Genomic DNA, 27890 nt, shown 5'->3' with positions numbered 1-27890 from the left:
AAAGGGAGAAGTTTCCACCAGGAGGAAAGCGCTCCCTTGGTCCCAGTCCCAGGGGCTGGGGCGCTGTCCGTGGTGCTGACCGCACGTCCTTCGGACCAAAGTGCAGGAGGAGCCAACGCAGATTTGCACACCCTACTGCTCCCCTTTTCTCTGACCCCCACCCCAAGTTCTCAGTCCTGCACTGCCGAGACTCATTCTGATTAGCACACTCTCCTCCTCTCTTTTTTTTCCTTCCCTCCTTGTCAATTAATCCCCCCCCCCAAGTTCTCCATCCCTCACTCAATAATTTCTTTTCCATTTTGTTTCAAGACTTTTCTAATCAATTCGGGAGCGCCTAGACTCTTCTAGCCCCCCTCCCCCAAGTTATCAGGTCTCTTTACTATGACCCCCTGAATAATCATAACGTGAATAACAAGAACAATGAGAATACAGTTAACATGGGCCTTCCCTAGGTGTCAGGGAGTATTCCCAGCGCTTTTATATAAATTAACTCATTTAAATCTTACGCCAACCAGTGCTAGCTAGCTAGCTAGCTAGGGGGAGTATATCATTCTATTACACAGATGGGAAATTGAGGTTTAAGAGGTCAGTAATCTGGCCAAGATCACGGATGGGATTGTGACCCCTCTAGAGCTGACCCTTTTACGGAACCTGGGTTCCTTTACATTGTTTTTTTCATCACCTTTCCCTTAGTCCTCCATCTGGCAGCTTCACTGATGTTACCTACCCTGGCCTAAGCTTCCAGGGACTAGCAGTCTTCATTGCTGATTTTTTTTTTTTTTTTATTAGAAGCAGCAGCAGCAGCAGCAAAGTAAGCGAACACACAGAATGTGTCCTGCGTGAGAATTCAGATCGTGCGCTGGCCTTCTTTGTAGGGAGAGGCCCCCAGGTCAGCACCCAGAGCCTGCGCCTCAGGCCTAATTCGGAGTCTTGGATTCTGTGCATTAATGCCCTAGCCCCCCACCCACCCCCACGCCCCGGCCGATACCCTCACCCCTTCTCTGCCTCTGGTGCTATAGAGGGAACTTTGCGTCCCATCAGCTTCTCTCCTGCATCCTGCCCACGCAGAGAGGCACTTGCTTAATTCCGGGAGGTTACGTGGGCTCATGCCTCCACGTACAGGGAAACAAACAGTCTTAAAGACTCAGAGAGGCCCCCGGATACACACGGACCCACACAGGCACCTCCCCAGACAACACCACACTCGCAGAGGCGCACAGACGCCCTGGCACCCGCGTACCCAGGAAGGCTCCGGCTCCGGCGCCCGCGCCCTGGGGGGCAGCTCGCTGCGGGGTTTGTGCACACGTCCCCGGGGCAGCGCCACCCTGTCTGCAGGCCCAGAGGCTCCCCAGGGGCTCGGCCTGGCGCCCCCCAGCCGCCCCTCCCTCCCTCGGAGAGGGAGAGGGCCTGCCCCTGTCTCCTCCCCGTCCCCCTCTGCCCCTCTCTCCCCCCTCTCTCCATCCCCTCTTCCCCTCTGCCCCTCTCCCTCCCTCTGTTCCTGTCTCCCCCTGTCCCCCTCTTCCTCCCTCTCCCCCCTCCCTCCCTCCACCTCCTGTCTCCCTCTGCCCCTCTGCCCCCTGCCCCTCTCCCTCTCTGCCCCTCTCCCCGTCTCCTCCCCCTCTGCCCCTCTCCATCCCCTCTCTCCCCCTCTGCCTCTCCCCCCTCTGCCCCTCTCCATCCCCTCTCTCTCTCTCTGCCTCTCCCCCTTCTGCCCCTCTCCATCCCCTCTCCCCCCCTCCAACCCCTCTCCCCCTTCTGCCCCTCTCCATCCCCTCTCCCCCTCCTCCCCCCTTCTGCCCCTCTCCATCCCCTCTCCCCCCCGCCCCTCTCCATCCCCTCTCCTTTCCTCCTCCTCCTCCTCCTCCTCCTCCTCCTCCTCCTCCTCCTCCTCCTCCTCGTCCTCCTCCGCCTGAAGCTGTACAAAACCCTCCTCCGCGGGGCCGGGCCGCGCGCTCCGCCCCCCGCCCCCGCCCCGCCCCCGCCCTGCGCCGCTCCCCCAGTCCCCGCCGCCCGCCCGGCCAGGCCCCGCCCCCCGCGCAGCCCGGCCCCCGGCTCCCCGCCCCGACACCGCGGCGCTCGCGGACTCCCCGGTACAGTCGCCGCCGCCTGGCTCCGGGTCCCCACGGCTGCGAGCCCATCGCGCGCGGGGGGCAGGCGGGCGAGCGCCGGGGAGCCGGGGAGCCGGGAGGCCGGGGGAGGAGCGACCGCCCCCGGGGCCGGGATCCCTGCCTCCGCGCTCGGGGCCGCCGAAGGGGACTTGACGGCTGAGCATGAGCCAGGCTGCCGGGAGCCAGGTCCCCGCGCGCCCGCAGTCCCCGCGCCGCTCCCGGAATGCGCGCTGGCCGCCGCGCTCTCCCAAGTTCCCCGCGAGCCGAATGACGGGCGTCCTCCCGCAGCTCAACGCCGGGGCCGGGCGCTGAGTCCAGGTAAGGCGGCGCCGCGCAGCCCCTGCCCGGGGCCCCTGCCCGAGCCCCGCGGCCCCGCCGCCCTTGGGGCGCCCCCGCCGCGCCCCCCGCGCCCCCCGCGCCCCCGGGGTCAGACGCGGGCCCCAGCAGCGGCGTGTGCGCCCCCCGCGCGCTCCCGACGTGTGCGCCGCGCTGGGAACTTGATGTGCCGCCGTGTGCGTGTGTGAGTGTGTGTGAGTGTGTGAGCCTGCGTGTGCAGCGGCGTGTGCGCGCGCCTGTGTGTGTCGGGGGGGGCACCCGGAGGTCCTCTAACCTACTTAGGGCGCGATGTGCGTGTGCATGCTCGTACGTGTGTGTTTGGATGTGCGCGCTCGTGTGTCTTCTCGGTGAGGTCCCTCCAGCTTCCATGGAACGGGGTCCTCGCCACAGGATCACGTACCACCGGGAAACCCGCCGCCGTGCGCCCGGTCTCGGGGCTGGGGTCTGGGCAGCCCTGGGGGGATGAGGAGGGCATCCCATTTCCCCCAGTATTGGCACCCTTGAGGGAAGATGCCTCCAAACGCTGGAGACCCGCTGCGCTTGGACTCACCGGTTAATATGAAAAGAGAAATGGCCAGACCCCGAGGCAATGACACGCTGTCACTTTAAATTCCACACTGGGCAGGCTCCAGGATTCTGATGGGAATTTGGAGTCACTGGGCAGTGGGTGACAGAGGAAGGAAGTGAGCGGTGGGCTCCTTCTGTGGGGCTTGGCAAGTCTGGGATAGAGCCTGCCCTACCTCTCCGCTTGTGAGCCGGAGAGCAAAACAGCACACCTCCTGCTCCTGGTGCTTTACGGGGAGGATCTGGGCAAGTTTGCATGGACCCCCCCCCCCCCCCAAAGGGAAAGGCCGGAAGAGTCCTCAGGGACCTGCTCATCCATCGTAGTTACACAGGATCACAGAAAAAAATCTCATGGTGGGGGGGGGGGGCAGCTCTCGGTAATATGGGAGGAGATGGATGGGGCACTTCCCTAAGACATCCCTCCTTCCCGACCCTATTTCGGAGAGGCTTGGGGAGCCCCAAGACAAGCTCTCCCTAAACTGTGCCTCCCCATGGCTCCACTGGAGTTGGAGGAAATGGGAGAGCAGAGAGCATGTGCGTGCATGTGTGTGTGTGCATGTGCGTGTGCGTGCGTGTGTTTCGGAGCTGAGAGACCTCTACGATCTGTGAAGGGTTGTGGGTGGGGAACTCAGGGCAGAATGTGGCGGTAATTGACTTAAACTGCTGTCGATTTGCACCTCACATCTCTTGCTTGGCTCCAAAATCCTGCCAAGGGCATGGGGGCCGTGCGGGGAATGCCAGTAAGGAAGCCGGTTTGGGTCCAGTCCCTCTTCCTCCCTCCCCACCTCCGCGGGGCTCCCTGGGTAAGTCCCTTGGCCGCCCGGCTGGGTCCTGCTGGGCTTGGACTCTGGGGCCAGCCATTGATTTGATTCCCGGCTGCCTCTTACAGGCTCGCCCTACTCAGCAAAAAATGCTGAGTTTTACTGCTGTTAGCATGGCTTCCCGACTCGGCAGCTGGTACTTTCCCAAGGTAAGAAGAGGCAGCCGAGCTGCCGTCAGCCATGGAGGCTGGCGTGGGCAAGGGCTGATGGCCGGGACGGCCTCCTGTCTCCCCTGGCTGGCAGACAGCCACTGGGAAGACCTTTGGAGGAAAAGAAAAGTAGAAATAGAATTGTGTTTTTAAAATGATATATGTGTGTGTGCACGTGTGTGCATGTGCGTGTGCGTGTGTGTGTGTGTGTGTGTGTGTGTCTTCTGGGAGAGATAAAAGCAAACATGTGTTTGCAAGAACCTGCCCTGGCGGGTGGGTGACGGTGCTACCTGCAGGCACTTGCAGACACACAAGTCTCTGGCCAGAGGCTGACACCGCAGGCTGCAGCCTTCACGGGGCCACAAGGAATCTGCTTCCAGAAACTCAGGCCAGGGCAGGGCCCCCTCGTTCGTTTTGGGTGCGGGGTGTGACATCAAAGGAGGAGACCCGATGTTCGGAACTGCTCTCGCTGTATCTCTTTTCCAATTCATAGACAGTTGAAGCCGGAGGAATACTGAAGAGCAGACAGGCAGGACTGCGGCCCGAGAGGGGCTGAGAATTCCCTAACAGTCTCCAGCAAGTTGGTGGTGTGCTCGGGCTAGGGCCTGCGGTGCCTGCCGCCCAGGTCAGCGTCCTTTCCACTCCTCCCCCCACCCAGGGACTGCGCGTCGGCCCCATTCCCACCTGACCGCTATGCTCCCACCCGAAACAATCGCTGTCTTCCCTCACCAGACTTCTCATTTCAGAGCTGCTCTGTCTGGAAACCTGACCTCGGAGGGAGAGGGTCCAGGGCCTTGATCACTGCCCCGCTAGACAGATAGACACGCAGACAGATACGCACACACGGGCACACACACTGAATCCCACGTAGGCATGGACTCGGTGCCGACTGTGGCTGGTAGATGGAGTCCAGCGGAGCCTCCGGACGGTACCTGAGTTCTTTATTAGGGAACACATCGCCTTCCAGAGAGCCAAGTGTACACCCTTCTACCGACGTGAATACTACAGGCAAATTAATTCCTTCATATTCAGGAGACTCTTGCCCCGTGCGAGTATTCGGACTGCTGTGGCAGGATCATGCCCAAGCACGCGTGTACACATGCACTCACACACACAGCTCAGTGCACATGTGCACACAGATTTAGAAACCTTTCCTACTTGCCATATTCCCCAAAAGGGAATTTCAACCTCCGCACCAAATTGTGTTCCCCTATATAAAGGCATCACCCACACGGAGACTGGGACTCATCACCCCAGGGAAGGGAGCATATGCATCCCCGGGAGGGACAGGCTCCGACCACGTCCACACAGAAGTGCTCCCCGACTCCTCCATGCTCGTTTTGGGGTGCCGGCGAGCACTGGGAAAAAACATGGGGGTTTCAGGCCCATCTGCAGTAGAGCCTTTTTCCACGCAGGCTTTTTCCGAGGCTGGATGGCACTTGAGCTCCCAGAAGGGGGAGCTGTGACTCCATTTCAACCAAGGAGAATCAGCTCCGAGATTCCAAATCCGCTGTTGGGCCCCCGTTGAGTTTCCATGGCCCAGCTCAGGCTGCAGTGAACGCATTTGACGTGGTACAGGTGGGGACTTTCGAAACCCTCTCCCCTGGCCGGTCCAAATAAGATGCCGTCGTGCTTGCAAGAGTTTAGGCTATTGACCACAAAGTCTTCCATTTCTCAGGAGGGTCTTTGCCCTAAGGGGCCTTGGGTGGTGTGAGGAGACATTTTTTGATTCACATCCTCTAGCCTGTTCCCTCCCAGTTCCTTAGATGAAGTCACCAGTACGCATCCCCTGAACAGGCCACTAGGGTTAGACATAACCTGCCCTTCTCTCCCTGCGTTCCCCTGGCTAAAATTCAAAGATTAATGAATTGGCCACGGAACCTCTGGTAATCACATTAAAGACAAAATGGGGGTCATGTGAAGAGGACCAATTTTCTCATGTCATTCTCCAGATAATCCCCCTCAGTCGTTTTTCCACTCTAACCATTTCTGCAAGGAATACCTTTATCTTTCCTCTATCTCTCAGCTTCAGCATCTACTTTAAAAAAAAAAAAAATCCTACCGGTATTTTAACGTCCAGCTCAATTGACCCTTCCAAGATGTCTTCCCCAAATCTTATTTTGGAATAAATCACTCTCTCTCCCCTGTCCTCTTATATGATTTTGTCTGAGATTCTATTTCAGCTGGGTCTGTGTTTGCCCTATTTTGTAGCTCCATGGGTATATGCCTCGCTTGCCCTCCTCAATATGGTCTTGGTAAGAGCATTTTTTTTAAATCCCCGGGGACTGACACATAGTAGTTGCTCTGTGTATGTTTGCTGTTGCGTTTGAGTCTGGTCTCAATCATAGCTGTCGTCTCTCTCCCTCTCTGTCTCACTCTCCCTCCTTTGATAATTGTTTCGTGTTCATGCAAAGCAATACGATCATGGCTTCAAAATCGTGCTGCTCAATACCGTCAATATAGGCATATCGGTGATGAAACAGGCAGGTGAAATTATATCCTCCTTGGAAGTGAACGTTGCCCTACTGCGTTCCAGGGTCTTTAGTTTTCTTCTCATTTAATCTTCCCTCCTACCCAGTGAGACAGATACAGCCCTTTCAATAGAAGAAGGAGGTGAACCTCATGCTGGCTAGGTCCCTTGCCCAAGGTCACGTGGGCAGCACAGCTACACTTGGAACCTAACTGCCCCTTGTTTCAGCATCTCTGCTTTTTCCGGTAGACAGACCACTGAGTTAATGGTAACCATCGTGGATGACCAACAGGATTGGGTTGTTCAGGGGATTTTAGTATAGATCGGGGGATAGTATTAACTCTTTGAAATTGATGTTATGAAGGGGTCATGGGGCCATTTGATCAAGAATCTCGGCGTTTTAAGGTTTCTCAATAACTAGACCTTTCTCCTTATTTGAGAATCAAGTATCCTTTTTTTTTTTTTTTTTTTTTAATACCTGTAACACATATCCACTCCATCTCATTTTTAGTACTTTTGGCAATGGTGAAGTCATTATCGCACAAATCAGCCTAGGTTGTATAGGGAGAGCTTTGCTGGGATGTTTTCTCACTGTGTCCCTAAATCTGCCTTTTTGTCCTTAAGTCTCTGAAATCATACAACACAAATATAATTCTCTTCTAATGATCAGTTCTTCCTCTATTGTGGAAGCATAATCATATCATCATAAGTATTCTCCTCCGGGAGGGCCTCTTGCCACAACCCTGTCTCCTGTAACGTTCGTTTGGGCCCCTGGCCAAACTGAATGTCGTTCTCTGGGCATCCTCTAGTTGATCACGTTTGTAGGGTTTAGAAACCACAAAAGGGGAAGGGCGACCTACAGTTGAGTAAGGATTAAAAGGGACATTGATTCATCCATTTATTCAACAAATATTTATTAGGTGATGACTATTTTTCAAGCGTTGCTCCAGACCCATGCTATCAAGTAGACCTTGCTGTGATAATGGATATGTTCTCTGTGCTGGGCAATAAGTATGGTAGCCACTAAGCCCGTGTGACTCTAAGCACTTGAAATGTGGGTGGTGTTACTGATGAACTGAATTTTTTTTTTAATTATTTGTTTCTTGGAGAGGGAGCCTGAACAGGGGGAAGTACAGAGGGAGAGGGAGAGGGAGAAGCAGACTCCCTGCTGAGCAAGGGGCCCGACTTGACTCAGGACTCTCTCCCAGGACCCTGGGACACTTAACCAACTGAGCTGCTCAGGTGCCCCCATGAACCGAGTATTTAATGGAATCCAATTTTAATTTTAATTTCTTTTTTTTAATTGATAGCTTTATTTGTTTATTTATTTATTTTTAAGATTTTACTTATTTATTCATGAGAGACACACAGACAGAGAGAGAGAGAGAGAGGCAGAGACACAAGCAGAGGGAGAAGCAGGCTCAAGGCAGGGACTCGATCCTGGATCTCCAGGGTCAGGCCCTGGGCTGAAGGTGGAGCTAAACCGCTGGGCCACCGGGGCTGCCCTTAATTTTAATTTCAAAGCTCTCTGTGATGAGTGGCTACTCCACTGAACATCCAATCTGGACGTCAGAGATGTCATGTGACCATGGTCCTCTTTTCATGGAGCTCATAGTCTTGCGGGGAGAGATGGGTACAAATGGGTAAGCAAATAGATGAGCAAAACAATTTCATGTGATAGTAAATGTGTTTGCCCTGCAAACAATTAGGAATGTGGATGATGTAACTGTAGATAGGGTAGCCGAGAGGGAGAGACCTCTCCAAGGGCGTGGCTTTGGAGCTGCTTCAGGGAGGAGAAGCCAGCGTGTGGCAGAGATGACCAAGAAGAAGTCACTAAACCTGTGCAAACTGAGGAGGTCCGAGCAGTCCTGTGGCTGGAGCTCTCCAATGAGGAGAGTGTCATGAGACAGAAATAAGAAAGTCAGGTGGGGCCAGATCAAAAGGCCTTGTAAAAGATGCAGGAATAAAAAGCCTAGAATTACACCAGCACCCCTGCCGTTCCTCCCCACGACCCTTAAAATGTCTCTGCTTGGGGAGTGGGCAGCCCGAGGACTGAGCTGAGAAGAGTGTGGAGATTGACAGAAGCTCAGCATCAGGTGCCCTGGCCACATGTCTGTCTTGTACATTTTTTTAAAAAGATGTATTTATTTATTTGAGAGAGAGCTGGAGAGAGCACCAATACATGGGCACGTGAGGGAGGGTTGGGCGCAAGGGGCAGAGGGAGAGAGAAAACCTCAAGCAGACTCCTTGTTGAGCACAGAGCCTGAACCCGGGCTCCATCCCATGACCCCGGGATCATGACCTGAGCCAAAACCAAGAGTCAGATGCCTACCTACTGAGCCACCCTGGCGCCCCTCATCTTGTCCACTTTTAATCCATCCTTTCAGTGTGTTTTTCCATCTTAACCTCTAGTCCTGCTCTGGGTGCTGCACACTCTGGGCACATGCAGCTCTAAAGGGAGGGGAAGACCTGGACGGGGGGAAATGGCTAGGAGGAAGGAGAAAGAGAATGACTACATGGAGCAGACACTTGAAGTCTGGTAAAATAAAACGAAGGCTGGAATCATTTTGGATCAGCAAACATTTACTGGGTATCATGTCCGGGAAAGGCCTTGAACAAAAGGGCTTGGTGGAGACGGCGAGGAACCCTGCCAGGTGCTGGCCATCCAACAGGAGGCCTGCGAATCCATAATGATCGTTCATGGTGGACGGACAACTGTCATTTCAGAAGTCTGAGAGTGTGGGGTAGGTAAAGATTAGAGGGCGGTGCAGGTGGCAGTGGTGGGGAGGAGGAAGACGGCAGTGACTGTAGGGTCTGGAGATCAGAGAACATTATCTTTTCGTTTTCCTTCTCCATTCTTTCTCCATTACTTACAGTGAGAGCGTAGGGGCCTGGCACCCGATTCTCGTCCCGGCTCCTCTCGCTCTATATCTGGACCATCCTAAGGACACATCTGCCCCTCTCTGGGCTTGCCTCCTGCTAGCTGAGGAGGACCAGACCACCAAGGGGATTTGCCCCAGCTCAGCGAAATCCTGCACCACCGAGTTCTTGCAAGAGGGCGGACAGAGAGCACACGACGGCCATGCTTCCTCATAATATTTAGATACCTTCTCAAAAACGAGCAAATCAGAGAGAGGTCACACCTCAGGGCACAGTCCCTGACTCAAGATGTGGTGCCTGCATGTGAGAGATGTGCCACTCTTGTACCTCTTTTTTTTTTTTTTAAGATTTTATTTATTTATTCATGAGAGAGGGGGGCAGAGGGAGAAGCAGGCTCCATGCAGGGAGCCCGATATGGGACTCGATCCCAGGACCCTGGGGTCATGCCCTGGGCTGAAGGCAGGTGCTAAACCGCTGAGCCACCCAGGGATCCCACACTATTGTACCTCTTAATATCAGAGCGATTAAGTGGCAGCGTGAAGCCCACTGTCCTCCTGGAACGCAGTAGCCTAAAAAGGCTGCCTAGAAATCCGTAGACAGTCCTTGCTACTGAGGGGGCCAAGAAGACAATTAAGAAGATAATGAGGCTGAGGAAAAGTGAAATTAATTTCTTTTTTTCACATGAGGGCGAGGGGGATCTCGTGTCTCAAAGGAACCGTGTTTGGGAGATTGCAGGTAGCCTTCAGGAGCATGGATTGCACGAGGCCGGTGTGAGCAGGTTAAGAGGGGTGAGCGGCCTGTCCCTGCCCAGTGGAGGACGCGCATGGGCGTAGAAACCTGGTGCAGGCCCCGCCGCTGGCCCCAGATAGATCATTCTGAACGAGCCTTGTTCCCAGTGCGGGGAGCTTTTCTCCCAGGGTGCAGAGCCGCCTGCCACGATGTTGGGCCCCTCTGGGGCAGCTAAGAGACCGTAGCCCCCACCGCACCCCGGTGAGGAGGTGGATTCGGAAGGCAATCCACAAATGCACAAATGCACAATGCAGTGGTTTTTGTGCAAACTGCAAAGGTTGGAGCGGCAGGCGTCCAAGTAATGGCCCATCGCAACAGCTAGAGCCCCGTGTAAGGGCTAACCCGACCCTGGCCCGCAGGGGTTGCCCAGCTAGAATCCCCCCAGCCCTTCAGAGGTCCTGCAAATGGGCCAGGAGAATGGGTGGATCCTGGGGGCAATGTGCAGCAGCTGAGTTAGAGGTACAGCTGGGTCCCCAGACGAAGGGTGGCCGCCGAGGGCCGCTTCCGAGCATGGGTTCCCGCGTCTCCCGCCTGAGAAGGAGCATCACGTCACGGAGGGAGTGAGATTCTGGGGGGCCGTGGAAGCCCCGGGATTAACCTGGAAGAGCCTCCCGAGAACCGTGCCAGGGGCATCTGCCTTCGGCGAGTACGGTTCAGCTTGCTTGCAGGGGGTGGAGAAGCCACATTTCTCGTGGATTTTGATGGGCTCTGAGTTCACGGGCACGTGGGGGGGGAGGGCCCCGGAGCATCTTGGCTGGCGCGCTAAAAAACATCTGCACAAAGCAGAAGGGCCATTAAAAAAAGAAAATCAGCGCTTTGGTGTGTTTAGGAATGTAGGGGAAAGCTCAAAAAATAGATTACCTGGCAGGGGGTGGTAATAGGGTTTTTCCACTGAGACGAATGATGGAGGCGAGACTCTTTGAGATGAAGTCGTCCTCACCAGATGCCATCGCCAGAGAGGGCCGAGGCAGAGGAGGGCTGAGAGGGGTCACAGAGAATTTGATTCTAGATGCTTATGAACAGGCCAGCATCGTTCGGAGTCCAGTGAAGCCTTACAAACGATTCCTGAAACTATTACCTGCTCTCTCCTCTCCTTCCTGATGGTGGGAATTGGGCATTTAGGCAGAACATGGTGTGGTGTTTGAGGGGATTCTGGAAAGTTCTTCACCCACAATAGTCAGAGATGGCTCAACTGCCACGATGACAAAGCCCTTCTGGGGTGGGAAGGTGGAGCTGCCCAGCACGTCCTCTATGCTCTGTGCTATGCCGGGTCCTTGGTGTAGGTCCTTGTTATAGGTCCTTGTTATAGGTCCCTGTTATAGGTCCTTGTTGTAGGTCCTTGTTATAGGTCCCTGTTATAGGTCCCTGTTTTAGGTCCCTGTTATAGGTCCTTGTTATAGGTCCCTGTTATAGGTCCCTGTTGTAGGTCCTTCTTATAGGTCCTTCTTATAGGTCCTTCTTATAGGTCCTTCTTATAGGTCCTTGCTGTAGGTAGCCTGTTGACTATTCTGAGCAAGCTCACGCATGAGTGGCATGACCTTGTTCTAGAGTTGAGGATACCGGGGCACAGCACAGTGATGTCACCTGTCCGAGGCCACACACTGAGTCCATGATGCGTGGGGGACTTGGGCTATTTCTGGCCGACGTGAAAGTGTAGGGCTTGAAAGCGTTAGTGCTGGAGCGTGAATGCCGGCTCCGCCACTCTCTACTCCGTGACCTTGGCCAGATTACCTCACGTTCCTGGGCCGGTTTTCCAATCTGCAAAATGGAGGGCCCTCCCGACTCCTGGTGGAGGTGCTGGGGGTTTAATGGGCTGATATCAGTGCTTCCGACAACGGCTGGCAGACCGTGCATGTTGCATGAACGTTCACTGGGGCCGCTTGTTATTATTACTACGCCCCGTTGCATTAGATTAAATGTTGCCCGGGCCCGCAGGAGGAGAGGAGAGGTTTTCCCCAGCGTCAAGGCTCTCAGCACCTTGCACAGGAGCCTGCTTTTCACCAATCCCCCTCCCCCAGGGCGGCAGCGTGGTGCCAGCACTTAGGGGAGAGATTGAGAGCATAGGAACAGGTGTGGGGGGATGGATATAAAATCCAAAAGACCGAGGCAGATTGTTTAATTGTCTCTATTACTACGGGTCAGAAGCCAGTTCCAGCTACAGGACCGTCAGCCATCGGAGCTGAAAATCCACTTCCGTAGAGTCCAGATCAATCTTCTCTCTTTTTCACATATCCATTTTCCCCGTTTGACATCAAACTGTATCGGGGTTGCTTCCAGTACCCAGCCCCCCGACGGCCCATGTCCCTGCACCTCTGGGTCTGGTTTTCTCAGCTGTGCGGCCGGCTGCTCAGCAGGTGCATGCGGGAGAGCATGATTGACAGCGTGCTTCATGCTCCTGTGCGAACCATGCTAATCATCCCCCTCCCGCTGGCTCCCCAATCCCTCACTTGTATCTTTTATTTTATCAAGGGCTGGCGTTTCGTAACGTGTTTTAGCTCAGGCTCCACGGTCTCACTCTCAACAGCATAAGCATTCTCCCCATTTTCCAGATGAGGACCTTGCGGCTTCGAGGTGGAAGGATTCGCCCCAAGACACATGAGTGATAGCGTGGGGTGGGTGTCCAACGGGTGTCCGTCCACACTGAGCATTGACATCCCTCCGCCTGCCCGCCTAAGGCGGTGTCGGGCCCTCGGCGGCTTGCAGGCCTCCCCAAATCAAGGTTGATTATTGCTGCTTTGCCTCCACCGTCTTGGGCCGGGTGCATCGCTGCAAATCTCGCACCGTTCTGCGGGCCCGGCCCTCAATCCCCGTCTTCTAAGGCTCCTCAGCACGCGAGGCATCTATCTTGCATGTTCCAGGAGATGTTATAAACGGTGCCACTGGAGGGAGGCTTCTTAAATCTCCTTAATAACCTGCATTTTGCTTTCTCTCCTTCTTTATCTGTCAGCATCGTGAATATCTTCCACTCTTCCAGGGCTTTCTGGCTGCCAACTTCATAGCCTCTTAAAATAGTAATTTAACTTCACAATGCCTCAGCAGGAAACCTTAGCTTCGTGTGTTTATTTGTACCGTTAAGTTGTGGAAGTTCAAATGCTGCTCAGACCTGGACCCGTAGTCGTAGGAAAGCTGCTTTCTGGCCCTGGGCCAGAGCCAAGAACCAAGATGTGACTCTTCTTGGGAATAGATGCACCAAAGCCACTTCTGGAACCAGGAGCGCTTTTAAAAAGCATCTCAGGCAATGGCAAGATGGAGGTGGCATGAATTGTTGACAGCCAGATGCCGCAAGAGAGATGACGTGTGTATCGGATCTCTCTCTTTCCACGCGCACGCACGCGCACAGACACGGTATAAAGAAAGGGATATTGGTATTAACAGGAAAACTACACACACAGGGAAATGTCTGAGGCAGAGTTTTCCTTCCCTGTTAATGGAACATAAGCTCAGATACGGTCATAAGATCATCTACCATCAGAATGTGATCTGGGGGTGGACCTTCTGGCTGAAAACGGAATGGGAAACACACATGGCCAACAAACCTATTAGAAAAAGCTAGAATATTCAGGTTCCCTAGCCATCAGAGATGAACACAGCAATGCGATACGTACGGCATCATCAGAATGGCTTTTTTTTTTTTCTTTTTTGATGGCAGCATCCAGTGTTGAAAGAAGGCAGGGAATAAGACACCGTCCTGTGGCCTTGGTGGAATTCCATAGGCACATGTCTTTACAAAATGTGGCTTTCGTTCTTTCATTTCAACAAACAAATAAACGTCATTCCCTGAGTGCTTATGCCAAACGCTGTTGTGGGAGCTAGTCCCTCGGCAGTGGGCTCCGCTGACTTGCCCCTGCCTTCTTGGGGCGGATCCTCTCTTGGGGGTCAAGTCTATGAACAGGCAAACAAGTGAACGTACATGCCTCAGGTGCAGAGGGGTGGCTTGGCTGGGGAGGCCGTGCTGTTTCGCCTCGTGAGCAAGGGCAGCATCAGAGCGGAGATCTGCAGGGAGGGTGGGGGACAGCCAGGCTCTTCTGGGCAGAGAACATTCTAGCAAGAATAGAGCAGAAAAATACAGTCGCTGAGGTGGGACTGGGCCTGGTGAGCTGCATGAACAGTAAGACGACCATCTGCGCGGAGGTGACCAAGGGGCAGGGAGGGGGAGGAGGTGCCCCTGAGAGGGAGCAGGGCCTAGATCACGATTTCAATCCCTATTGCAACCATAGTCTCTGCCTCTGATCCTATTTTTCAAAACAAAGGTACAAATCCTTCCATTTTCTATTTATTTATTTATTTATTTATTTATTTATTTATTTATTTATTTATGACAGTCACACAGAGAGAGAGAGAGAGAGAGGCAGAGACACAGGCAGAGGGAGAAGCAGGCTCCATGCACCGGGAGCCCGACGTGGGACTCTATCCCGGGTCTCCAGGATCGCGCCCTGGGCCAAAGGCGGGTGCCAAACCGCTGCACCACCCAGGGATCCCAATGTATTTTTTTTTTAAGATTTTATTTATTTGAGAGACAGCATGAAAGAGAGAGAGCTCAAGCAGGGGTTGGGGGAAGGGGGAGGGGGAGGGCTGGAGGGAGAGGCAGGCTCCCCAGCGGAGCAGAGAGCACAATATGGGACTGAGGTCTCAGGCGGGACCCTGAGATCATGACCTGAGCTGGAGGCAGACGCCTAATCCACTGAGCCACCCGGGGGCCCCTAGATCCTTCCATTTTAAGAAATACCCTGTTCTGAGAAGTAAATTAGTTATATGTGTGCAGGTTTGTGAAGAAGGAGCTTCAGAGAGTGTTTGGGATAAAAGAAATAAAGAAACCACAGAACAAAGTGTCACGGGATAGCTACGGTCGCGAGGATGTGGAGGAGGAGCACATTTTTCAGTTAGAAAGTGGGGCGAAGGCCGGGGACGTGATCTGTGAACTGGGGCTCACAGCAATACCTCCCTGCTGGCTTCGCTCTGAGAAGGGAACTCCACGCGCGGAAAGGACTCAGCGACGTGCCCCAGGTGCTCAGTAGGCGGCCCTGGCGATGGTGTTTATCGACACGGGCGTGTTTTTTGGGGGAACTAGTAAGTTAAAAAAATAGACAAGGTAGGATATATATCGGGTGAGGCGTGCCACTTTTATCAGATGCACCCGGATAGTTGAGTGGTCATCTTTGGGTGATAGATTATGAGTGAATTTCGGTCTTTTATATGTAACCTGCATCGCCTAATATTTCTTTGATGAATGGGCGTTCTGTGGGTAATGAACACTTTAAGTAGCAGGAGCGGGGGCTCAGTGAGCGGTTCTTGGTAGGAAAAGGAGCAGGGGCACATGCTTTCATGCAGAGTTTGCTAAATTTCTAAGTCACTTGTCCTAAATCACATTTAAAAGGATTTCATTTTTTCTTTTTTTTCTTTTCTTTCTTTCTTTCTTTTTTTTTTTTTTTTGTCTGGCCTTGGCCTGAGCAGTGCTACTCATAAAAACCAACGATTAGGTCAATGATTTATACTTTCTAATACATGTTAAAGTGGCTCTTGCACCCTGACAAGAAAAGCAGGATCTGGGGGATACCTCTGTATCCCCCAGAATCATTTCACATGTCTGTACTTTGCGTACCATGACTTGGAAAGCATCCTTCTTCCCAAACACTCTCTGAAGCTCCTTCTTCACAAACCTGAACACATTTTGTGTAGCGTGATCCAAGGCTACCATCTTGGAATCAGAAGACTTTCATTCCGACCCCATCTTCGTCTTTAATTTTGGGTAAGGAGGTCCACCGCGGGCATAGGAGGCGCTGAGCAGGTGACACTGGCCACCATGCCGTCTGCGCCAGAGCAGCCGCTTTGTCTGCTTTGCTTTATTACTTTTTTGTGTAGGAGTTGAATAAGGAGTTCCAAGGCTCTAAAAAAATGACTTGACATTACTGGCTGAAACGTTAAATGGACTCTAAAGTGGACTTACAAATGACAGATTCTGTCCTAGATTAAGTCATTGTACTGAGCTCTTCGGGAGACCGTCTCGGACTGTGACATATCCCCCAGGGCTCCGAAGGAACAGAAGGCATATGTGAGGCTGCGCCTTCGCCACCTTTGTAATCACAACGTATGACCTATAGAATCGCCATCAACAGATTAAATGAATTAAGGAGAGTATGAGTTATATTCAAGGCAGCCTCTTGTAGAAATGGAATGTTTCCCTAGGAAACCTTGGGAGTGAAAGGTTGCTACTGCACGTTGCCCAGGAAGGGCTCAGGAGGGGCGGTGTCATTGGAGAGAGGGGCCTGTACTCGTGGACGTGGAACGGGGACCTTCCAGGGAGAGCAGATGGTAGACACAAAGACATGACACCACACCTGTGTCCCCTCTTCATCACATGACCGTTAGAATGGAGCCAGAAGACACCTTACAATCCATTATGTCCAACCTACCTCTTTCTTCAGATAAGGAAACGAAGACTCCACTGGGGGGAGTGTCACGGCATGTGACAAAGGCCACAGTCTTTATTAGTAGGGATGCTAACCCAGGACCCTGATCCCTGACTCCCAGACAGCCGTCCTTCCATCGGCAGAGCATTTTCATATCCTATCCCATGGTGCACTAGTTCTTCAAAAACTCCAAGGAGTTTTTTTTTCCCCCAAGGAGTTTTTGTGTAGCGTGATCCAATAACTGGGAGACGCTTCATGATCTACCCTCTTCTTGGAAATCAGGTTACGTATAAGCAAATTCAAGTTTCCAGCCAAGTTCTTTGATAGGGGGAGATCTTCAAGCTGATTCAAGCTTTCTCAAAGTTCTTTGACCACAACATTTCAATTTTCTATGTTTTTCACTTAATTCTTACTAATAATTCTATACAGCTTAGTTTAGGAGACTGTACACATGACAACTATGCCTCCCATTGAAAAATCAGAATATTATGCATAAGGAAAAATGTTTTATAAGCAATTCTGATGGCCTCTATTATTTCAAGCATGATGGTCATATGAAGAAAATTATTATAAAGAACGATAGTAAGGGTAGTTTCCCAGATTTAATGTTTTACCTTCCTTACTTCCTCCCTCCCTCCTTCCTCCATCCCTCTCTCTCCTTCTTTCCTCCCTTCCTTCTACCTTTATTGTCTTAACTTCTTGCCTTATTTTTCTCTCCCTCCTTATTCTCCTCTATCTCTCTTTTTAGTTTATTCCTGCTTTCTTCTCATTCTTTTTCCCCCCCAAAAAACATATTTCTTTTTGAGGAGTTACTATATTCCAGATTCTGGACCATCTGTGATGAATAGGACATTTTCCTGATCTAAAGCTCTGCCAGTTTGATGAGGAAACAGATGTGCAAACTGAGATAATAGAGAGTAGCTGCTGCTGAAATTAGAACATAGACAGCCTGTCCGGAGATGGAGGGGAGGTCTGTCTGCATGAGCCGTCGAGGTCGGATAGCCAGTTGGGTAGATGGAAAAAGGACATTCCAAGGGGACAGTGGGAGAGGACGGAGTTCAGTGTGACTGGAGAACATGCTCAGGGTGATGCTGGTGAAATAACCTGGGGATGGAACGTAGAAAGCCTTGGAACTCATATTAAGTAATATGTGTTTAGAAAATTGTCAATGACTCTTAAGAGAAGGATTGACATGACCAGATCTGGGATTAAGACAAGAAGGGTGAGAGGAGGGGAGACGGGGTCGGTGGCCCTGTGGCAGGTTGTGGTTCGGATGACACGTGCGTGACCTTCTGGGGCAGGACAGTGGCAAGGAATTGGACAGATTGGCGAGGTGACCGTGGCGGGTGGCGAAGGGGAGGGAGGGATTAAGGATGGCTTCCTCCAAGGTTGTGCCAGTTCTAGTCCTGCTCTCTAAATAGTGCTTCCAGAAACAGCGGGATCTCAATTATCTCACCGTGGGCTGTGAAATTCTAAAAAAAAAAAATAATAATAAAGTCTCAAAACAAAATTAAGTTTAATTTGCTTTAATTGAAAAATAAACACATGCCATGTACAGCACTCTCAAGAGGAGGGGAAAAAAAAGGCTCAAGAATGAAATGAACAGTTGGGTGTGGTAGGTCCTCGATTATTGGAAATTCCGAGATAAGAATTGGTGTGGATTTGAGAAAATGAATTCAGAGTTAAAGTCAGGAACGGGAAGTGGAGGCTCTTTGTCTGGGTAGCGGTTTTCTGGTTATTTTTAAATTATCGCTAAGAACGTTCATTTAGAAGGCAGCATGGAATAAAGGAAGAGGACTGAGCTCAGAGCAGACAATTTGGGTTTGATCCCTTCTCTTTCACTTTAGTTGTGTGGCCTTTGGAAAGTCGTTCTGGGCCTTAGGCTTGTCGTCAGTAGAAGGGGGATAATAACCCACCCACCACTGGATTCCTGTGAGGATTGTGTGATTCACGGGCGTGGAAGTTCCAACACCCTGGTAAGAGGTGATGGAGAAAGACAAGCAGGAGGAAGAGGAGGAAAAGGAGGTGAATCCAAGAGCGTGTGATATTTATTGAGGTGAATCCAGTAGTGCGTGTTTATTGAGAACCTCTGTGTTCGGGCCTTGTGCTAGAGGCTGGGGGATAAAATGGCAAGAAACAGCTGAGCCTTGCCTCTGCATCGCCTGTGTTCCAGCAGCAAATATTCTCATCTCTGGGTAGGCCGTAGGATGGGGTGTGGAAGGGACACTGAGCCAAGGGAGGTGTTTGGAGAGCCGTGAGATGTGTCTTAGGAGCTCTGGTCTTAGGTGAGCATTTTTCTCTCTGTGCACAACCACCCCACCTTCCACATCCGAGTACAGCTGCCTTGACTCTGGCTTAGGTTCCATCTGTCTCATGGGGAAGAGTCTGATAATCACATTTGTACGTAATGGTGGCTTGGAGTTGTAAGCTCAAATGTCAGAATCTTATAATATTGGCATCTCAGAGTCATAGCTGTAGAATTTTAGGATCTATCAAGCCTTAGAATCAGAGAATCTTAGAATAATAAAAACTAGTGTCAAAAATCTCATAGACTCATAGAATGTAATATTCATGGGATATAAAAATCAACTCTTGGTACCACCACATCTTAAAAATCATAGAATCATGAAATTAGAGTCTTTTAGAAGAGAATGGCGTTTTATGGTTATCGGGTCCACCCTGCTTCCCAATTCACGGAAAATACTAACATAGCATTAAAAACACAAACATTTTTAAGAAACTTTGTGCAGGGGAAAGGTGGCCATAAAGGAGCTCTAAAGCTTAATGACACTAATGGTGAATATCTAGTCCAATCAGTGCCAACATATAGACCGTCGGTGACCGCTGCTGGTGGAGACAAGTGGGGTTTCTGAACATTGTGCAGGTTTTTGGTGGGGTGACCGTTGGCTTTATTGACACCTAAACTGAACACTTAATGGAAAGCTCAAAGCGAAAGAGGAATTCACGTGTTCGTTCATGCTGACTGACCATCCCCTGCTGTAATGCTTCATGTGGGCCAAACGTAGCCATGGTGGCATTTTAGAAAATAGCCCCCTAAATGCTGGCCTTCTTGTTGGGGACTGTAAACTTCAGGAGGGTAGGGGCGATGGGGGTTCCCATATGATGTCTATGAGCTTTCTAGAAAAGTCTTTTGGATGCTAGGCCTCTCCTCTCAGGGGTCCAGTCTTACCGTCTTTCCTCTCAGGCCCTCCTCTTGTAAACACATGTAAACCATTGTTCATCTGTGCCCTTGCTCGTATTGTGTCTGAAGTCTTGGCTTATATCGCCAAGTCTTTTGTTTTGTCTTGTTTGTTTAAGACCTGGCATCCGTTTCGTGTGTAGGGACTGTGCCCTCCAGATCGTCCCACAGGACCTCAGATCCCGCCGTGTGTTTCGACAGGTGCAGGGAGAACCTGGATGAGAGGGGGGTAGGGTGTGCAGCGCTTCTGGCTCTATGGCACGGGAGCTGTGTGTGCACACGTGTCCATGAGCACACGCGTGTGCATACTCACACATGCAGGTACACGTGTGTGTGCTGCTCTCTTGAATCCTGAGTCTGGATCGTTTTCACACGAGCCTATGACTGTATTTGGATGTACTCATGGGTTCCTTCCTCGCTGCCTTCAGATGGGATGACCTTGTGTGGAGATGAATGTTTTTCGAACAGGTAAGATAGACAAACGATTCTGCGGCTCTTGACATACATTTATTGAGCACCTACAGTGTTTCTGACAATGGAATAAGGGCTTCCATGGATGGTAATATATTTGATTTTACAACTATCAAGTAGTTATTGTAGATATTACAGTTTCAATTTTGAAGATGTGTCAACTAAGGGTCTTAGAATTGAAGTGATCAGGACTGGTATTTGAAATGGAGTTTTTTTATATTAAAGACTTTGTTTACATCTCTTTGGCCTGAGTGTACTGGCGCGTGAGTATAGCAGCGTGTGTGTGTGTGCGTGTGTGCGCGTGCACACACCCACGGGCTCATGGACCTGTGGGGATGCGTGCGTTCTTCTTCCTCACATGCATTTCTTAAAATGCATGGATTGGATGTGTAGATATATGCATGTGTTTGTAGCACATATGTCTGTACCAGCTAGAGCCATAATCATCCAGCAAAGTACGTCTGTGTAGCCGGTATTGGGGGCGAGGAGCGTGTGGATTGTGTGAGCTGTAGGGGGAGAGGATCCCAGAGGCAGAGGGTGGAGGTGCTGACATGGCTACGTGCTTTGCACGGATCCTTTTCCGTAAGTTATTAACCCCAAGAGCATTTTTTTTCAAAATCTTTTGAAAAGCGTCCAGATGTGCCCATGTCAGGTGTCCTGAGACCAGAGTTGGTGAAGTGCTCATCTAGATATTAAAGCAGGCCCGAGTGAAGAAGAGGCGAATGCCAGAGGTGTCTGTGATACAGAAACTTGGGGTAACTTAGGGTAACCTTTGTGGTGGCTGTGGCGGGTGCAGGGTGAGTAAAAACCTGCAGAGGATGACTTCTCCCGTGTTCCGCCCCCATTATTTCACCCGGAGCCTGCAGGGAGTCCCCGAGGCAGGCCCTGCCTTCCTGTTTTGCAGATGGCATGACTGACACTCAGGGTTTCGTGATCCGCTTGCAGTCACCAGGGACAGAGCTGGGATTTGAACCCGGGTTTTCCTGCGCGTGTGATTTCCATCCCCCGCGCCTGTCCTCCCGGTTTCCCACTCTGCGGGGTTTGCTCAGGCTCTGACCTGGACCCGTAAATCTCAAGCCATCCGACACCCCGACACGCAGCCCAGCCACATAAACATTCCGGATTCACTGCCTCGACGCTCCGAGGGGCTGAAATAGAACTTTGAAATCCTCCCTCACTTTTAATTAAAAAAAAGATTTAGGCTAACCCTGGGTTTCCACTTCTGTTTAACTGCGACTGCTTTTAACCGTTGCTGTATTTTTATTGTTGCCAATGTGACGCACCGATCCATCTTCCTTGTAACGCTTCTCGGTTTCTGCTCCATCTGTTGAAGAGAAAACATTTGCAGAAACCTCTCGGCTTCTCTCCAAGGGCTGAAACTTCGGCTGTAGCGAGGAATGCAGTGCAGGAAATGGGGTTGGCCGTCGGCGAAATCAGGGAAATTGGCAAAACCTGTTTCCAGTATCTTCCCGGTGGTCATTTCCCTAAAGGCCCGGTTCTCCCAAGTGCCCGCCGGCCCGCGGTGCTCCCCGGCCCGCAGCGAGGAGGGTGCCGACCCTCCTCGTAAAGGACCATCCATTCCGGTCTTTGGGACTGTGCCCTCTTCTAAGCTAGATCCTCCATTGGGGTTTTTCGGACAAACTCTCATTAGTTCTTTTTTTAAATTGTTAGTTCTTAATAATGACAGCGTTTGGTGTGGAAGGGAGACTGGACTTGGCGTTGGGAGACTTGAATTCACGTCCTTACCTTGTCACGTTTTAACCTGGCAAGTCACTCAGACGCTCCGAGCCTGGATTTGCTGGGAAAGCCCCAGGATCAAATGGTTCGGTTAAAGCCCACGTGCTCTAGAATTGTGAGGTGCTTCCCTCATGCTAAGCATGTTCACTCATGCTTTCCATGTGTTATTTCGTTTTGGTTGTTCATCCTTTTGTTTATTTATTTATGGGACGTTTGGTGGATGAAGGCTATGCACCAGGTCCTGCTTTGGGGTGGGTGATCCTAACAGGAATAAGGCCAGGTCCACACGTACCCTTCAAAAGCCCACACGTGGGGTAGCGTAATAAATGTTGCCGTAAAATCACAAACAGGCTGTGGTTTCCACTTCCTGAGGGGACCAGGGGATTCTTCAAGGAGGGGATGATCTTGAACTGAATGTTAAGGAGTAGGGGTTTATTAGGTTAGGAGTGGGACTAGGGTAGAGAAAGCATTCTTGGCAGAGGGATTGGCTTGGGAAAAAAGTAACACGGGGTCAAACGCATTGGGGCAGGCTAGAAGCGTGTGCAGGTGATCTAGAAAGCAAAGGCTGGGATGCTGGCAAGAGGCGTGGAGAGTGAGACATGGTGAACAGTGGGATACAGTGGCAATAGCCAGGAGTGGACATGTGGAGGTAGGAGGGAGCCGTTGATAGATGCAATCAAGGAAGTGGTCAGTCCAATGTAATGTCGTAACGAATGATAAGAAATTTATTTTTGGCCGTCATCCTTGGAATTTCCTAAGTGAAAAGAAGCAATGAAAGCGTCTTTCATTATGTCAGTGAGGTGGCTTTTGGATGTCACCTAAGGATAGGAACTGGTTGCCAAGGAGACCCAACCATGTGATTGGAGGCTGGAACCTTCAGCCCAACTCCTCAACCTCGAGGGAAGGGAGAGGGCCTGGAACTTGAATCCCTCACCTTGGCTGATAGAATCAGTCGTGCCTGTGTGATGAAGTAAAAACCCAGAGGGAGAGAGTCAGGAGAGCTTCTGGGTTGGTGACTATGTGGAGGTGCTGGGAGAGTGGTGCACCTGGGGTGTGTGTGTGGGGGGGAGGGTTTGGAGGCTCCCTGCCCTTCCTGCACGCCCGCCCTATGCCTCTCTTCCATCCAGCTGATTCTAAGTTGCAGAATCAGCAACTTTATACCCATGGACTTTATAATACACCCATGGACTAATGAGTAAGTGAGGTTCCTGAGTTCTGGAAGCCATTCTAGCAAATTCAGTTGAATCCAAGAAGGGGCCAGTGGGGATGTCCGAACTACCGCTAGTTGGTCAGATGTACAGGTAGCAACCTGGGTTTGGGATTGGCGTCCTGAACTGGAGCAAGTTGTTGGAACATCCAGCCTGTAGCTGGTCAGTTAGAAGCACAGGTAACAACCTGGACTTGGGACCAGCCTCTGAAATGAAATGGAGGAGGAGCAGCCTTACAGGACTCAACCGTAAGCCTGTTCGGGGTAGCGTCAGACTTGAGTTGAATTGGGGCACCTGGGTGGCTCTGGAGGCTGAGCTCTGCACTCTGATTTCAGCTCAGGTCATGATCTCAGGGTTATGAGATCGAGCCCCTTGTCAGGCTCCATGATGGGTGTGGAGCCTGCTTAGGATTCTCTCTTTCCCTCTGTCTCTGCCCCAACTCCCATCTCAAAAATAAATAAATAAATAAATAAATAAATAAATTAATTAATTAATTAATTAATTAAAAAGAATTGAGTTGGATTATAGGACACCCAGCTAGTATCTGGAGAATTGTGTGCTGTTGCTGTGGGAACTCCAACCCCCACCTGCCCTTCACATTGACATTCGTCCCAGAAAACCCACAGACCCAATAACAAGGCTGGCTAGAGCGTGAGCCCCACAGCGGGAGCCAGAGCCTGGTCAGTGTGCCCGAGTCTGCGCTTAATCTCCTCACTATCTAGAATGGCATTTTAGGAATATCTGGTTAGTTCTGGGAAAGACAGAGAGGCTGAGCAAGGAAGAAATTGTGGTTACTCCTGAGGGCAAGAATATTCCTTAGAACTCTAGAAAAGAGGTCATCGGTGATAGAATGCTAAGCATATTTTTCAGCCTTTTCGGGGACACATCTTGGGTAAGGAAGAGAGTCTACGTGGGCAACTTCCTGGTGCCCCGAGGGGAGAAGATGGGAATTTGGGAGGAAATTGGGCCCCTCTGGCCTCCGTTAATGTCCTTCACGTGGACTCTAGTGGGTTCTTAGGAGATACCTAAGGTAACATCGTGGAGGCTGCCTTCCGTGGCGACCCACCAGAGATAGAACCCCAAAGTGAAACAACACATAAACTTTATTTTCTGTAATTTCATGTTTTATAGCATTAAAAAAAAAAAAAAGTCCTTGAAGGAAGAGCCATTGAAGCAAGAACTCCATGGTCTGAAATGTCTCTGAGATGTTTAGCCTCTTTCTCCGTTTGTGAAGGCCGATGCCCGCACACGTCCATTCCACCTCCTTCTGTTGCGGTAGCCTCTGCACGTCGAGCTTTCCTTTCATGGCTGTGCCTTTCGATGCCATTCTCCTTTGTCCAAGTCTTGTAAATTGATGGCTCTCAAATGCTGGTCTAAAATTTGATGTCTAGAGGTGAAGGGCAATCTTTTATTTTAAGATTATGTCCTCTCTGTTTTATGTTTCCGGTTAAAAAGTACTTTCCCTTACAAAATGCTGGTCATGGTAATTCCAATTTCTGTATCGCTCAATGCCCTTTCCAAGAACAAGAACACTTCATGTGGGTCAAAAAAATTGGTTTTAAAAAATTGATGTGGCCAAGTAGTCTGAAGGGCCGATGTTGACGCTATTCCCCACACAGAACGGTCTCTTTCTCAGTCCACGTTTGACCTCACAACTCAGCGATCCTGTCTTTGTGCATGTCGTCATCCTCTGTAACATCTTGCTCGGGTCCGGCCTGTAGTAGGTCATCACTAAATGGGTAAGAAGTTCAGTGAACCTCTAGGTAATTAAAAATGAATCGAGGGCATTTTCTGTGTGCAGGGCTGCGGGATGTAGTGAAGGAGCACAAGAGTTTAAATGAATTTCAGTCGAGAACACAGCCTACAGCCCCGGCTTCCGCGCTGAGGAAGCTCAGCACTTAGGGGCTGAAGGGCGTGCCTGGGCGGCTGTGAGCCCGGCTCCTCCACAGCAGGCAGCTTACTTAGGTGTTTTCCCATCTCCCCATCTGTGAAATGGGTATAAGATTAGCTCCTAGAGTCCCCTGGATCACAGGAGTTTATCAAGGTAGACTTTTCACCCAGGAAGGGGCCCATGGATGTTAACTGTCATCATTAAGGCTCATGGAGCAGAAATGAGGGAGTAGGGAGCCCAGGTGGACTTGGGTCAGGAGACCAAGGTGCAGGTTCCTGCTGCGCCACTTGCTGGTGAACTTTAAGGAGTCCCTTAACGTCCTTGTATAAAACCAGATTCAGAACTGAGCAGCCGTCCCCGAGACTTTAGCAAAAGCTGCTGTTCCTAAGATGTAGAAGTTGAAAAAGCCTCCCCGAGGCTGCGTAGGGCGTCGCTGTGAAGCAGGCAGGGAGGTGGATGGCTGGAAAGGTGAAGTATCGCCGACGGAAAGGATTTGGTTTCCTCTTTCTGGGAAGTCCTTTGGATCGTTAGTAAGACGGTTCTTTTCCTTTAGGGCGGGAGGCATTGGAACTATTGCAACCGGTGGGACGTTGGCGTTGCTTTTCCTAGAGATGCCCAGAAAGCGAATTCTCTCCCCTGAGAGTCACCCCCGTGATGAAGGCCTCCTTGTCATAAGGGAGTTGATGGAAAGACAGAGCTGACGTCCAAGATGGAATTCACGGGACTCAAGTTGGGACGGTGTGGTTCAGGGTCTGGAACTGTTCTTAGGTACAGTAACGTGGCTCCATTGGGCAGGGCGTCCGCGCGAACCAGCTGAGTCAGGTGCGTGTGTGCGTGTGTGCGTGTGTGCGTGTGCACACGCGGTGTGGATGCTCCGTGACACAGGTGGTGGGTTCCTCAGCCCGGCTGGGTTTCGCTCGCTGCGGGAGATCAGGTTGGCTTCTAGAAATACCTGCATCCGGCACATTGCATGGATTCTTGCTGATTTTCAGAAGTTTGTCAACAAGGCCCTTTGTTTATTTTCGTGCAGAGAAGAAATAAATGCTGGAATGTTAAGGTGATAGGAGGAGGCCGGTCGGGTGGGGTGGAGAGGAGGACCTGAGGCCCTGTGTCTGTGTCTGGGGGGCTCAGTAAGCCACAGCAGAGGTGAGGTTAAACCAGGGGTGAGCAGAGGAGGCTGAAGGGAGAAGCTGACCCAGTGCCCCTCTTAGCAAAACAGAGGCCTTTGCACAACGGGACCTTGGGTGGCTCCGGCTTTTGAGGTTGGAGGTTGAATGCCGGAAACCAGGAGGGGGAGGTGGGTTCAGAAACTCAGCACTGGGCATCAGGTTAGCCTTTTTTTTTTTTCTTTTTTTTTTTAATAATAAATTTATTTTTTATTGGTGTTCAATTTACCAACATACAGAATAACCCCCAGTGCTCATCCCGTCAAGTGCCCCCCTCAGTGCCTGCCACCCAGTCACCTCCACCCCCCGCCCACCTCCCTTTCTACCACCCCTAGTTCGTTTCCCAGAGTTAGGAGTCTTCATGTTCTGTCTCCCTTTCTGATATTTCCCACCCATTTCTTCTCCCTTCCCCTCTATCCCCTTTCACTATTATTTATATTCCCCACATGAATGGTAAGCCTTTTAACCAGAGCATTGGGAAGGAAAAGCAGCCGACTGATGCGCTGCTCTGTTCACTGGACGGGCAGGCCTGGGAAGGTGCTTCTTTGTGTTTAGAGGCCCTGGTTAAAATGAAAAAAATGGGTATATTCGTGCTCTGGAGGAGTGTAGTCAGGGGGTAAGCGTGTTAAGCACCTACTGTGTGCTAAGTTCTGATGATTTAAAAGTGAACAGACCATACGGCCTTTACGTTTCATTCAGGATAAAGATTAATAACATTAAGCAAGTAGAGTATGGAGAGTGCTAGGAGATATATATATATATATATATATTCCAAATAATAGTTTTTTAAAAATATTTTATTTATTTATTCATAGACACAGAGAGAGGCAGAGACAGAGGCAGAGGGAGAAGCAGGCTCCATGCAGGGAGCCCATGTGGGACTCGATCCCGGGTCTCCAGGATCACACCCCAGGCTGCAGGCGGCGCCAACCCGCTGCACCACGGGGGCTGCCCCAAATAATAGTTTATATTTGTTGAGCTCCCACTCTGTGCAAGGCATAGTGAAATTTGTAGGCAGTGTCTCAAAAACTTCTCCCTGCCCCCCTCTGAGTTAGGGAAGACGCTTATCATCCACATTTTAGCTATGGGAGAGCGGACGCAGGGATGCTGCCTAAGCTGTGCGAGGAGAGAAGCGAACAGCAGGCGGCTCCCGGGGAACCGCACCCCCACCCCCGTGTTGACTTGTCCGCCTGACCTGTCCCCACGTGCCCCGGCCCTGCCGCTCGGCAGGGAAGACCCACTGCTGCTGCTGCTGAGGGCAGGTGCGCTGCGCCAGAGGCAGGGCAGCCCCAGGTGGGCGCCGCGGGCCTGGGAAGGGTCCAGGAAGGGTCCGGCAGGGGCGCACGTCCAGGAAGAGCATTTCTAGTGGTGGGGACGGCGAGGCAACCTCGTGGGGGTCTGAACCTCGCGGACTGCCTCCGGCGGAAGGCCCGGGGCGGCGGGGAGCGCGGGCGCCGGGGATGGACATGCGGCCAGGCCGCAGCCTCTCAGGTCTCAGTGCCTGCTGGATCCCTGGCTTCTCGGGACCCAGGGAGGAGCGAGGACCGCGGACCCGGTCGGGAAGCCCCTGCAGAGATGGAGATGAGGAACAACCAGGAGCGTGTGTTAGATGGAGAAGGATGGGCTTCGTCGGCCTCCGGCCCGGGGCGTGACCCCGGGGTCCCGGGATCGAGTCCCGCGTCGGGATCCCCACA

General features: G+C 51.6%; 1 protein-coding gene across 3 annotated transcripts in view; it reads left to right on the top strand.

The window, feature by feature from the left end:
- Positions 1-2197: 2197 nt before the first annotated feature.
- Positions 2198-27890, top strand: part of BRINP1 (BMP/retinoic acid inducible neural specific 1) — a 169891-nt gene continuing 144198 nt past the window's right edge. For 2 of the 3 annotated variants that reach the window (XM_038553236.1, XM_038553235.1), the window contains exon 1: positions 2198-2426. The gene's annotated coding sequence lies outside the window, so the exon portion shown is untranslated. Of the gene's footprint in view, positions 2427-3955; positions 3979-27890 lie in introns of those variants that run through there. The other variant, XM_038553237.1, reaches the window with a different exon arrangement.

Source organism: Canis lupus, chromosome 11 (assembly GCF_011100685.1).
Source record: "Canis lupus familiaris isolate Mischka breed German Shepherd chromosome 11, alternate assembly UU_Cfam_GSD_1.0, whole genome shotgun sequence".
Taxonomy (NCBI): domain Eukaryota; kingdom Metazoa; phylum Chordata; class Mammalia; order Carnivora; family Canidae; genus Canis; species Canis lupus.
Note: the sequence above shows the minus strand (reverse complement) of the source record. Positions and strands in the feature narration are given on the sequence as shown.